The sequence below is a fragment of the Rattus norvegicus genome, chromosome 4, assembly GCF_036323735.1.
Source record: "Rattus norvegicus strain BN/NHsdMcwi chromosome 4, GRCr8, whole genome shotgun sequence".
Lineage (NCBI taxonomy): Eukaryota > Metazoa > Chordata > Mammalia > Rodentia > Muridae > Rattus > Rattus norvegicus.
In genome coordinates this window covers 162,871,684-162,883,044 of record NC_086022.1, presented here as the reverse complement: position 1 = coordinate 162,883,044, position 11,361 = coordinate 162,871,684, and the positions used below count along the sequence as shown (strand labels likewise).

Here is an 11,361-nt window from a genome sequence, read left to right as displayed (position 1 = left end):
GGTGAGTAGAGGTCCTGCCATCAAACGGAGTCAGGGGTCCCAGAATGTCTACTGCATCCCTGGCCTTTGTCAGGATTCACCAGTCCACATGCAGGCCTGTGTTTGCAGTTTCCCTCCCCCTGTCCAAATCCTAGCCCTGGCCTCCTACCACTGCCCGGGAGCACACTCTTGGAAGCACCAGCCTCAGACATTTCAGATATCTAGGGAGTCAGTCACTTGGGATATGAGGGGTACAACCTTTTCCTACTGGAAGCAGGTCAGTGCACATGTTTGGGTCCCAGTGTGTGTTATTTTTTCCTGTGTTAAGTGACCTCAGTGGTCTAATGGAAAGTTACCTTAGAAGACTGTCTTACTGCCTCTCCATTCAAGTCAACAGGGCACCTCCCTTATCCCACCAAGCTGGTACTAGGCTGAAAACATTTAGCTTTTTAAGATGAGGTCTTCCCTCTTCCCTGGGCTATTCTCTCCAGTGATCGTCCTGCCTCAGCTTCACAAGGAGCTGGGACTATGGGTTCTCCACACTGAGCTCTGCACTCCTATATTGAAGACTGAAAAAGCAGGGCTCACAGAGCTTTGGGAATTGGGTTCTGGTTTTATTGTAGTTTTTTCCTTTGCTTTGTGAGTGGTTGTTTGACTTCTGAGGTGTGGCAGGCTCTGGGAATGTGACTATGAACAGAATAGTCAGGGTGTCTCTGAGCTTGCCTTGGACTGAGGTGGGGGTGAGGTGTGGTTGGAACCAAGTTAAGGAGATTTGTAGGAAATGGGAAGTGGGGGAAGGCGGGTACCCAAGGTCAGCTTCACTTTAGGGGAGGCTGCTGAGTCTTGGCCCCTGCACTGACTCCTGAACTGCAGACAAGTGGATCCAAAGGAAGGAAAATTCTGAGGAAGTATTGAGAGGCCTGGAGAAAGGGACGGGACGGTGTGCCCCAGGGGTATGCTGTCTGACCTACATTGAACTTAACCCAAGCTAACAGGCCAGGTAGGAAGGCAAGCAGTTCAGTCTTTGTGTCCCCTGCACTCCCCTGTAGATGTGCACTTTGGAATGCTCTGAAGATGTTACCTAGAACTGGGGGTGTTAAGCAAGGGAGTACATTCTTTTGATGTTATTTTAGAAGAGAGCTCTGGAGCATTGGGTTCGTACAGAGGAGCAGGTGGAAGTTTTGGGGGGTGTGAACTCATCCAGCCTGCTCCCCTGGGTGTCTGTGGGTGGAAACTATTTGTTTTCTGGGTCTGTTCCACTTGGCAATTAGTCTAAAGGCAAGAGAGAGTGGAGGTGGCAGGGCCACCCAAATCATTGGGCCTGTGAGATGAGCAAGGGTCCCCAAAGTCCTAGGGAGAGTGAGCCCTCCATCCTGGGAGTGGAAACCTTCTTGTGTTATCTAGTTAGCAGGAAATGTCAGAAATGGCTGTAGGGACAGGTGAGAGGTCTTTTGCCTCACAGGGTCTCACACTGATGGGGAAGATTGTGCCAACCAAGTGTCACAGGAATGGAAAGTGTGTGTCCACCCCAACCACATCCCACCCCGACCCAACACAAATAAACGAAAACACCAAAAAGGAAAAAAATGAATAAACACACACACACACACACACACACACACACACACACACACACACACAGAGAGAGAGAGAGAGAGAGAGAGAGAGAGAGAGAGAGAGAGAGAGCATGTGTATGCATGTGTACAAATGGTTGTGTCCTAGACCTCTGCAATAGGCCTTCTGTCCCTAGGCTATGGTGTACCTAGTCTTTCCCAGACTAGGGACAGAGTCATATGGCAGAGGTTAGAGGACTGAGGGAAGCCTGGGACATGGACCTGGGGCAGTGTAACCCTTATTTTGGTACCCAGGCACAGAAGAGAAACACCAGAACAGTGGGAGCTTCCCCCAGGTTTCTACCTGGTGGCCACCTGGGCCGAAACCTATCCTGAAATCCTCTTAGAGCTATAGTAGCAGGGGTCAGTGGCACCTCAGATAACCCATTTTACAGATCAAAAAGAAAACGACCTTTACCCCAAAGGCTTAACTCTTTATAGAATGTAGCTAACTGATCTGCCCAGCCAAGCACTTGGCTGCACAGCTATGATCCTCTATTCCTAACCCCTGACGCCAAGAGGCAGAATGACACCACCATGACTTACACAGTGGAGCCTAATCTCTTAAATAAATATCTTCAAATAATTGTCTGCGAACTGGCTTTTGTATATAGACATTTTGAATTAAAAAGGGCACAGGTATGTGTGTGCCTTCCTGGACAGCGAGAACCCAGACAGTGTGAATGGAGTCCTTCTTTACACTCTACAGAAGTCTAATATTCTATTTTATGATTTTTATACTTTTTCTATGTAAACCTTCTTCATCTCTTCAGTCTTCAGTGAAGTTTGCTAATATACAGATGTCTGTGTTCATGTGATTTCCTTTTGCAGGAATGGAGTTCTGTGCCTGTTACAGAGCACACACACCAGCAGTGCACAGAGGACAGGTGGACTGGAGCACACAAACCATCGGTGCATGCAGGGCAGCTGTGCACTGGAACATACAGACCAGAGGTGCACGCAGGGCAGGTAAGCACTGGAACAGGCCCTGCAGAACCAAGCCTATGGGAGCAGGAACTGAACTTAGTACTGAAGAGTTAGAATGCTCTTGGAAAGGGCACACTAGGAGGCTGGCCATGGTTCCACAGCAAGAACAGGCACTTTACTCAGATCAACCACTCTACTGTGCTAAACTGACCTAGTGTGGGCTTCAGAGAGGCCTGATGCCTGATGAACCTGCTGCACTTTCTCCCTTGACTCCTGGTCCTGAGCAGGGATGCATGGGCCTTGCCTGGATGCCTGGGCCTGCCCTTTAGTGGACACCTTCCTCCCTGGACCAGACTCAGGAAGGACAGCAGGTTCTTATTTGGGTTGGGAGTTGGGGCCATGACTGAGAGGAAAGTTGTAGCTGAGAAGAGAAGCTGTGGTTAGCCCTGTGCTGAGACATGGTACATTTACAGAAAGAAGAGGAGAAGCAGGAGTGTGATTGGTTCTCAGTGGTAAAGCAAAAAGGTTTTAGAGTCAGGGGAGGTCAGCAGCTGCTATTCAGAGGGAGATGAGAGAGACGAAGATGAGGATGGAGAAGTGACCACCTATGTAGAGACCCTTGTCTCCTTTTCAAGTAAGAGTACTGGACCCTTTTTTATTTAGACAGAATAAACCATGTTATTCCCAGATTCCATTGTTTAGCTAGTGGAGGTAAGCAGAAGAAAGATTTCCAGGCCAGACTTAAGAGGGAGGGGCACATACTTTGTTCTAAGGAATTGTAGGGAGAATGGTGTAATGGCTGGATGTAGTCTGAATATGTAGCAGTGTAACTACACTGGACTCTGAGATGACCTTAGAGTGGCAACTACTCAGGACATAGCAGAAAAACCATAGTGTTACACTGTTCTCATGGATTTCATGTGAAATACATTTTTCATGTTTAAGTCATTTTATTGTGGAATGACCTGATACTATTTTTCGAATTAGGGGTCAAACTTATTTCAAATCTACCACATTATTCAATCTGGTAGCAAATTTGTAGGCAACACAGTTAAGGCAAAAGGAGTTGATGATGATGATGATGATGAGGTTTTGATACAAAGTTGCCACCCTGTCTCAGCCTTCCTAAGGCTTCTGTTACAGGCATCCGCGGCCATGCTCTGCTCCTCCTTGCACTTCAGTTTACAAAACCCTTCTAAAACGTTTTAAAGCTGGATGTTCACAGCTGCACTGTGCTCCTACATATATTCTTTTCATGGATGAAGAGGCAGGGAGAGCAGTGACTAACCTCAACTAGCATCATGGCCTCAGTGTGTATTGTCCCTACAGGCCAGTGTGTTTGAACACTTGGTCCCCAGCTAGTGGCACTGCTATGGAAGGTTTCAGATCCTTGCTGGTCATAGTATCCTAAAGGCAAGGCTTGAACATTACAAGCCAGCACAGTGCCACCCTGAACTCTCTATGTCTTGATCTATCTAGAGGTGACCGAGCTGAGCCACCTGTTCCACAGCCCCTGGCGAGAGCTGGTTGTGTAACCTTATCTACCACAACATACGGGATTCCCACAAACCACACTTTGCTTCTCTTTGGTGTTTTATCCCAGTAACCAAAAAACATACCTTGAAAATACATTGCAGACCTTCTGCCTCCCTTGTTGCCTCAGTCAGCTCTCTGGAAAGCAAGTGGGCTGATGTTGGGTGGTCAGGTTTTGTCTGAAGCTGGGTGAGAGACTGAAAACCCCAGAAAGGAGACAAGGTAGAGGTCAGACTAGTACAGTTGTGGAGCACTTGCCTAGTATATGTGGCCGTAACTTGTATCTAGGAAAACAAAACAAAAAAATTAAAACAACATGAAGAAAGCTTTCTTTTTTTATTTTTAGTACAACCTGTAACTTGTGGTTAAAAGAATTCCACTGCTGTAAGGATGATGTGTTGCCCAGGAGGCTGTGGAACTGCAGGAGAAGACAACAGCGGATGACCAGCTCCATTGGAGGGAAACGTATCCCGCTGGCAGTCGGGGGAGCACATTCTAGAAGGAATTGGAAGTCCTCAGATGATTGCCTGAGTCTTTTGAGTGTCAGACTTTATTTATTTTTTTAAATACAATTTTGAAAGGATTAATGTTTGCTGTTTTTTCCATCCTGTACCCACAAGGCCAAGCTGGGAGTTAGAACTTTGTCATAATGCTTTCATTCTGCCTTTTTCCTTTAGTAACATTGGTTCCAGATAGGATTTCACATAGCTCAGGTTGGCGTTGAACTGAAGATTTAGCAAAAGATCATATTTAACCCCCAATAGTGGAAAAGATTGGGATTTCAAATGTGTGCTACCACCATTGTAACACAGAAGGGACAGTGCAGACTTAGTGGGATTCTTTCCATTCTTCCTTGAAACCTAGATCTGAGTCCTGTCAGGGACACCGAGGCAGGTGCATGCCAGCTCTTTGGCGACAGTGCAGACACGGAGTCCTGGCTTCAGGCTGATTACCAGGTTCTCACTTCTTTTGCAGAAGGACTTATGGCTTCTACATCCACATACTATATTTTCAGGTACTGACCTGGGGAGCAAGAAGCCCCAGAAACCCCATTCTGTCCAGGCACCATGGCCCCTGTAACCTTGACTCGCCCACCAAAGCTTTACTCTGAAAGCACATTAAAGCAAGCTTCCAATGCCTGCTCCCGGGTGGTCTGGACCCCTCCCAGCTCTGATCTACCCACTTGCTCTTTCTCTTCTTCTCTCTGGTCTGGGATTCCTGGCTGTGCACCCTGACTTTAATATTTGCTTCTGAGTTCCCTGCTTTGGTAACTCACCACATTCCCTTATAGTTTTGGAGGTGTGGGGTTTGGGGACTCTGGATTTTGTTGATCTGCACTCTCCTATGTGCCCTGCTCTGACTTTGTACCTAGTTGTCTCTTCATGAGGAACATTCTCTCTGGTTTGTGCTCTCCCCAATCCTTCGGCTAAGCTAGTATTGGAAGTGGCCTTGAAGTGGTCTGTGGTACCCAAGTTCTTCCCCTGTGAGGGACACACACACACACACACACACACACACACACACACACACACACACGCATGCTCCCGCGAGCATGAGTGCTTCACATTTTACAGCTCTCACTCTGTTCAGGAAGGCTCTACTCTCCCTAGCTGCTAAGGATACCTTTGAGAAGAAAACCTAAGCCCCTGCCCTCAAAGAGCATTCTCATGGATGTCACAAAGTCTTTCCTATTAACCCTACTTGAAAATGGCAGCAATTGAATCCAACCCTTAACTAATTTTTCGATCTATTCTGTATTAGAAGACTAGGACAAACGATCAGCAAATGAAATAAGCCAGGAATGACAGCAGTCCTAAGATCTTAGATGAAGGCCCAGCTGTTGTGCCCTGTAGGCAGTGATGGGACGGAGCTGAGAGCAATCCCTGGCTTTGTTACCTGGTGGGAAAGAGCCTGTGTGAACCAGGTGGTCATTGGGGAAGATTGGCCTCTTCTGGGTGGGGCTTGCGACTGCCTGACCTGGGAACTCCTTGGAGCTCTAAGGTCTTGCTGCCCAGTTTTGGAACTTTACACTGGCACGTGTCTCCTAAGCATGTTGAGGTTTGAGAGGTCACTGGGCTAGACCTTTTCACCAAGTGGGGAGGTGGCGCCACTCCCAGGCTGTGATGATAATCTTTGGTGATTTATTCTTGTCAATGCAGCAGGCATTTGGGATGGAATGCAAGAGCCTTCTGTCCCTGGGAAAGGTCCATAGTCTAACAGCATCGTCATTACTGTAAAGTTCCTTTTTCCTTTTAGAAAGAGATGACAAGAGGCTGGAGGGATGGCTCAGTGGCTGACAGCACTTACTGCCCTTGCAGAGAACCTAGTTCAGTTCTCAGCACCTACTTGGACAATAGAGCCACACCTAACTCCAGTTTCAGGGGATCAAGTCACCCTCTTCTACCTATGTGCATTGTATTATATGGTGCACAGGCATGTATGCAGGAACACACACACACACACAGAATAAAAGTGGTTGAGAACTCTATTAAAAGATAGCAATAAAAAATGAAAATGAAAAAAATTAAATTCCAAGGAGTTCTTTTAACCTATAATCCCTTTTGCTTATTCTTCTATGAGAATCTTGCAATGTAGCTTAACTGAACTATTTCATGATTCTCCTACCTCCATCTTCAGTATGCTAGGCACATAGTACCATGATTTGCCTCACATACTCTTTCCAACTGTCCAAATTTCAAAAGATAATATACTAAGTATGGGTGTTCTGTTTCATGGATGTCTGTGCACCACCTGCATGCAGTGCCCACAGAAGCCAGAAGAGGGCAGCAGACACCTTGGAATGGGAGTTTTGAAGAACTGGGTGCGGACATTTGGGTGCTGAGAATCAAACCCCAGTCATCTGGGAGAACAGCCAGGGCTCTTACCTATTCAGTAATCTCTCCATTTCCTTTTACTTTCTTTTTTTTAAAGAATTCTTACTCCACTGCCCATGCAGGTCTATTTTTCTTGAGAATTAAACAAAAGTCAACAGGTCTGACTCTTCTATATCACTTTGTTGCCTAAAATTATCAGCAGTGTTCTAAATGTCTGAAGGAAAAATTTTTTGCATGGGAAAGAATACTCCAAGATCTTTGTCTAGTTACTTATTTTGAATAATCAAAGACTAGTTTTGTTTGGTTCAGCTTGCACACCTTGTTACTTTGTGAATCAAGCTATTATTTATATGTTGTCTCCTTCTCTTGCTCGTTGATTATGGCTCAGTTACCTCACTGGTCCTCTCACTGTTTAATATCAGTTTTAAGCTTAATTAAATTAGCGTAGGCTATTTAAAACAAACAGCTGGGCAGGGTGGTTTGGGAATGTAATTCCAGCACTGGGACACTGATGAGCTCCAGACCAGCTCTGACTACAGGGTCAAATCCTTTCTTAAATATCCAAACAAACAAAAATGTAAAAAGAGAAAGAAAAATATGAAATTTAGCATTTTCAACACTTAATATCTTATCTGTTATCTTAGGGTTTGACTGCTGTGAAGAGACACCATGACCAAGGCAACTCTTATTAAAGGACAGCATTAAATTGGGGCTGGCTTAAGGTTTAATGGTTCAGTCCCTTAATGTCATGGCAGGAAATATGGCAATGTACAGGGAGACATGATGGTGGAGGAGCACAGAGCTCTACATCTTGATCCAAAGGCAGCCAGGAAGACACTGGAATTTGACACTGGGTGGAGCTTAAACATAGGAGACCTCAAAGCTCACCCCTACAGTGCCACACCTCCTCCAAGACCACACCTACTCCAGCAAGGCCACACCTCCTCCAAGACCACACCTACCCCAGCAAGGCCACACCTCCTCCAAGACCACACCTACTCCATCCAGGACACACCTCCTAATAGTAACATTGCCCATGGGACAAACATTCAAACACAAAAATCTATGGGGGACAAACCTATTCAAACCACCGCACCTGCCTAATGATGACTTGAAAAATCTTATAAAATTCTCTACATTTAACAGTAAATTACCTTGGAGTTACAGCATTTCCCCCAAAAGAAAACACCAAAAACAGGATATTTTCCTAGCAAGTTCTGTGCTACATTCAAGAAACATGAATTAATTGGGAGAACAGCTCATTGGGAAAGCCTGTGTGAGACTCTGGATTCATTCCTAGGCATGGGCACAGACACACAGACACACAGACACACAGACACAGACACAGACACACACACACACACACACACACACACACACACACACACACAGATGGTGAAGGACAGAAACAAAGTCAGACACATGGATCCAAATGATTACAAACCCTTCAAGTAAACAGCCCCAGGAGACTTTACCAGGCTGTGAATCTTTGATGCTAAAACAGAAAAGTAAAAGCGTGCTGTACTTTAAAGGATTATAATCTCTACAATGTGGAAGCTCAGCAAGGAGAATCTTAAATTCAAATCCAGTCCAGGCAGCATAGCAGGAATAAGGCCAACAGAAGCGACATAACTACACCCTGTCTCAAACAAAAAAGGAGAAAAATCATAAAGTAAGGGGAATGCCAGGAACATGTGGACGTGATTCAATAACATATGAAGTATAGAAGAAAATCCAACAATGATCCTAGGACAGAAAGCTGATATTGTTAAATTAAAAGAGAAAAAAGTTGCAGTTATTTCAAAAGACAAAAAAAATCAAAACAAAAAAAGCAAACACCTAATAAAAAACAAAAACAAAGAAAAACAATGAAAAAACCCTGACAAAACAAAACAAACAAAAAACCTGGAAAATGTAAACATTCATTATAATGAAAAAATCTCTCTAAGAAGGAATATAGGAAACATTATTGACCTAATAAATCCTACAGTGGAAATGGTGAGAAGATCCCTTTGAACATCAGGAAGAACACAGGATGAATGCTGTGCTTTCCATGAGGCTACTCAAGGTACCAACCAGAACATCCAGGCAATGAATGTAATTCTAAGAACTAAAAACATTGTTTTACAGGGCTTAAACCATGGAAGGGAAGGTACAGAAACAGTGCTTCGGGTCTGGGCTCCTGCAGAGATTCACCACTCTGACTCAAGTTTGGCTTTCAGTCAATAAGAGGCTTTTTATTATAAGAAGACTGAGAAGGCCCCAGGGTTTTGTTGGCTAAAGGATTACATAGGCAAAACTTACAAAGTTACAATTTTAGGAACCCAAAGAACTGTCTGAAACTGTATTGTGTGACATGTCCAGCAGGTAGGTACCTTGGCTATGCAAGCAAGCAGGCGTTTTGTAAAAAGCAGAACTTAGCAGTTAGCCTGTTTAATCTCTTGACCCATCACTCTGTAGGAATAGCTGAGGCACTGAAATATTTTGCAAAAAACAGCAACTTTTGAAGAGTAGCTCAACCTCACTAGGAAGTGGTCCATCTCAGGCTACCTGAGAGGGTACATTTGAGATAGATTCATTTCCTCATGGCTTAAACTAGCAAAAACAATTCTGTTTTTATGAGCTTAGTACAATGAATTTATCCTCTAACATAAAGTTCACCATCACAAAAAAAAATCCCTGTTAGGTAATGTAAGACTGATGTGGTAATAAGAAAATTTCCTTCTCAGTATGGAAACAGATCCCTCCGAGGTGTAATAAGAAAGAAGAGAAAGAAGCCTGGTACAAACAAAATGACTCCTGCGGAAATAATCACAAGAAATTCAAACCTTTTACAGAAAAAAAGTACATTTTCCCCTCACAGTAAAACATTGGTATAAATACACTTGCACAGTTTGTTGGTATTTTCAGTGGAAAAAGCAAACAATACGTCCTTCAATTCTTTTTCTCACATTTTTGTAAAAACCTCTCCACACTTTTGAGTGTAGATCAAGGAGCTGTTCAAGGCCCAGAGATGGATCAGTGGTTAAAGGGCTGTTTAATCATGGCGGCTGGAGCGCAGACTCCAGGAGCCAGGGACAACACACACATCTGTAACTCCAGCTCCAATTTGTCCTTCCTACTGTTTTCTAGGGAGGAGTTCAGGGCTTGCGTTATTGCTAGGATTGTAACAGAAGTAGTGAAGTATTTTTCTCAATAGAGCCTGTGGACAACGGTGAGGTTTAGTGAATTGGTACCTGTTTCTCGTGTTTCCTCTAATACTGAAACACTGAACCTTTCCTCCCTTCATTCACTCTGAAGGGAAGCTCCTCAGGTAGGAATGCAACTCACAAAGTCTCAAATCGGTCCCTGAATCTGATCAGATTCACTAGGCTCTTGCCCTGTCAGTGAAAGCAAGCTGAGCTGCAAAGAAAACTCTCAAAGGAATCAACTGCAGACCAGCTGTCTTGAAGAAGTTTAGAGCAACTGAGGCACCTGGAAAGGATATTCTCCAGCCTGTTAAGACATCTACAGGCTATGCAATTTCTCCAGGTCTCCAGCTTTTGTGAGCTGTCACCATGCTGGGGTGGGCCTTGGTGATGCAGCTGTCTTTGAGTCATTTCTGCTCCTGTAAGGAACACCTCACCCATATTCCTATACATAATCCCAATAAAACTCATTGATTCACTAAGTAGGACTTTGGTGGTATGGGCACTTTGCTCTGTCCTGGGTTCTTTATCTAGAAGAGAGAAAAGTTTTCTCAAGTTTAATACCTGCGAGGTTTTATAACTGTAAAATTCTATGTATTCTTTGTAATTAGCAAGCATATTGTGAGAAGATATGTTGAAGGGCACTTATATTTGGTGTCTTATAATTGACCATGATGGGGCAGTTTCCTAAAAGACAAATGTACTTGTCAGGACCAGTTAAATTATGCTGAGGTGATTAAGGTAGCTCTGCTCTGCCAAAGTGAACTGAGCTATGTATCATTCATTCAAACTTCCCACTCGGACAAGGGAGTGCATTGAAATCCTGGACCTAGTTGGAGTAGGGAAGAGCATCCATCCTCCAAAGAACGTTGGTTTGCGTTCTTTCAGGTGATATCAAATCCAGCTATGGCCCCTGAAGACTGTCATTAGGGACAGCCCCCTGATTTAGGTATCATTTTGTGAGCTTGCCTCCGAAGTGGTAGCTGCTAGGTTTAGACCTGGTGCCTGATTAGTGATTTGACTAGGACAATCAGTCTGATTTCAAAGTTTTAGGCATTTAGCTGATGACAGCCCCCTAGAAGGATACATGTGAGGAAGTATTCTTAGAATTCCCCACAGGTTCCCAGAGTGGACCCTGGTGAACTGCCAACATCTGACTATTCACCCACCAGGTTTCTGATTGCCAAATTTACACGTCTTTGACTGACCCTGACATGCAAATCAACTGCATAAAGAAGAGCCCAATAGACCCTGGACCCCTACCGAAGAAACCCAAGAGTACCCACC

At 44.5% G+C, this 11,361-nt stretch overlaps 1 long non-coding RNA gene across 1 annotated transcript in view; it reads left to right on the top strand.

Annotated features, from left to right (window-relative positions):
- Window positions 1-4,633, top strand: part of LOC108350768 (uncharacterized) — a 38,079-nt gene extending 33,446 nt beyond the window's left edge. Inside the window, exons 5-6 of the long non-coding RNA XR_010065968.1 lie at window positions 2,424-2,561; window positions 4,399-4,633. This is a non-coding gene — a long non-coding RNA (uncharacterized LOC108350768). The remainder of the gene's footprint in view (window positions 1-2,423; window positions 2,562-4,398) is intronic.
- The last annotated feature ends 6,728 nt before the right edge of the window (window positions 4,634-11,361 follow it).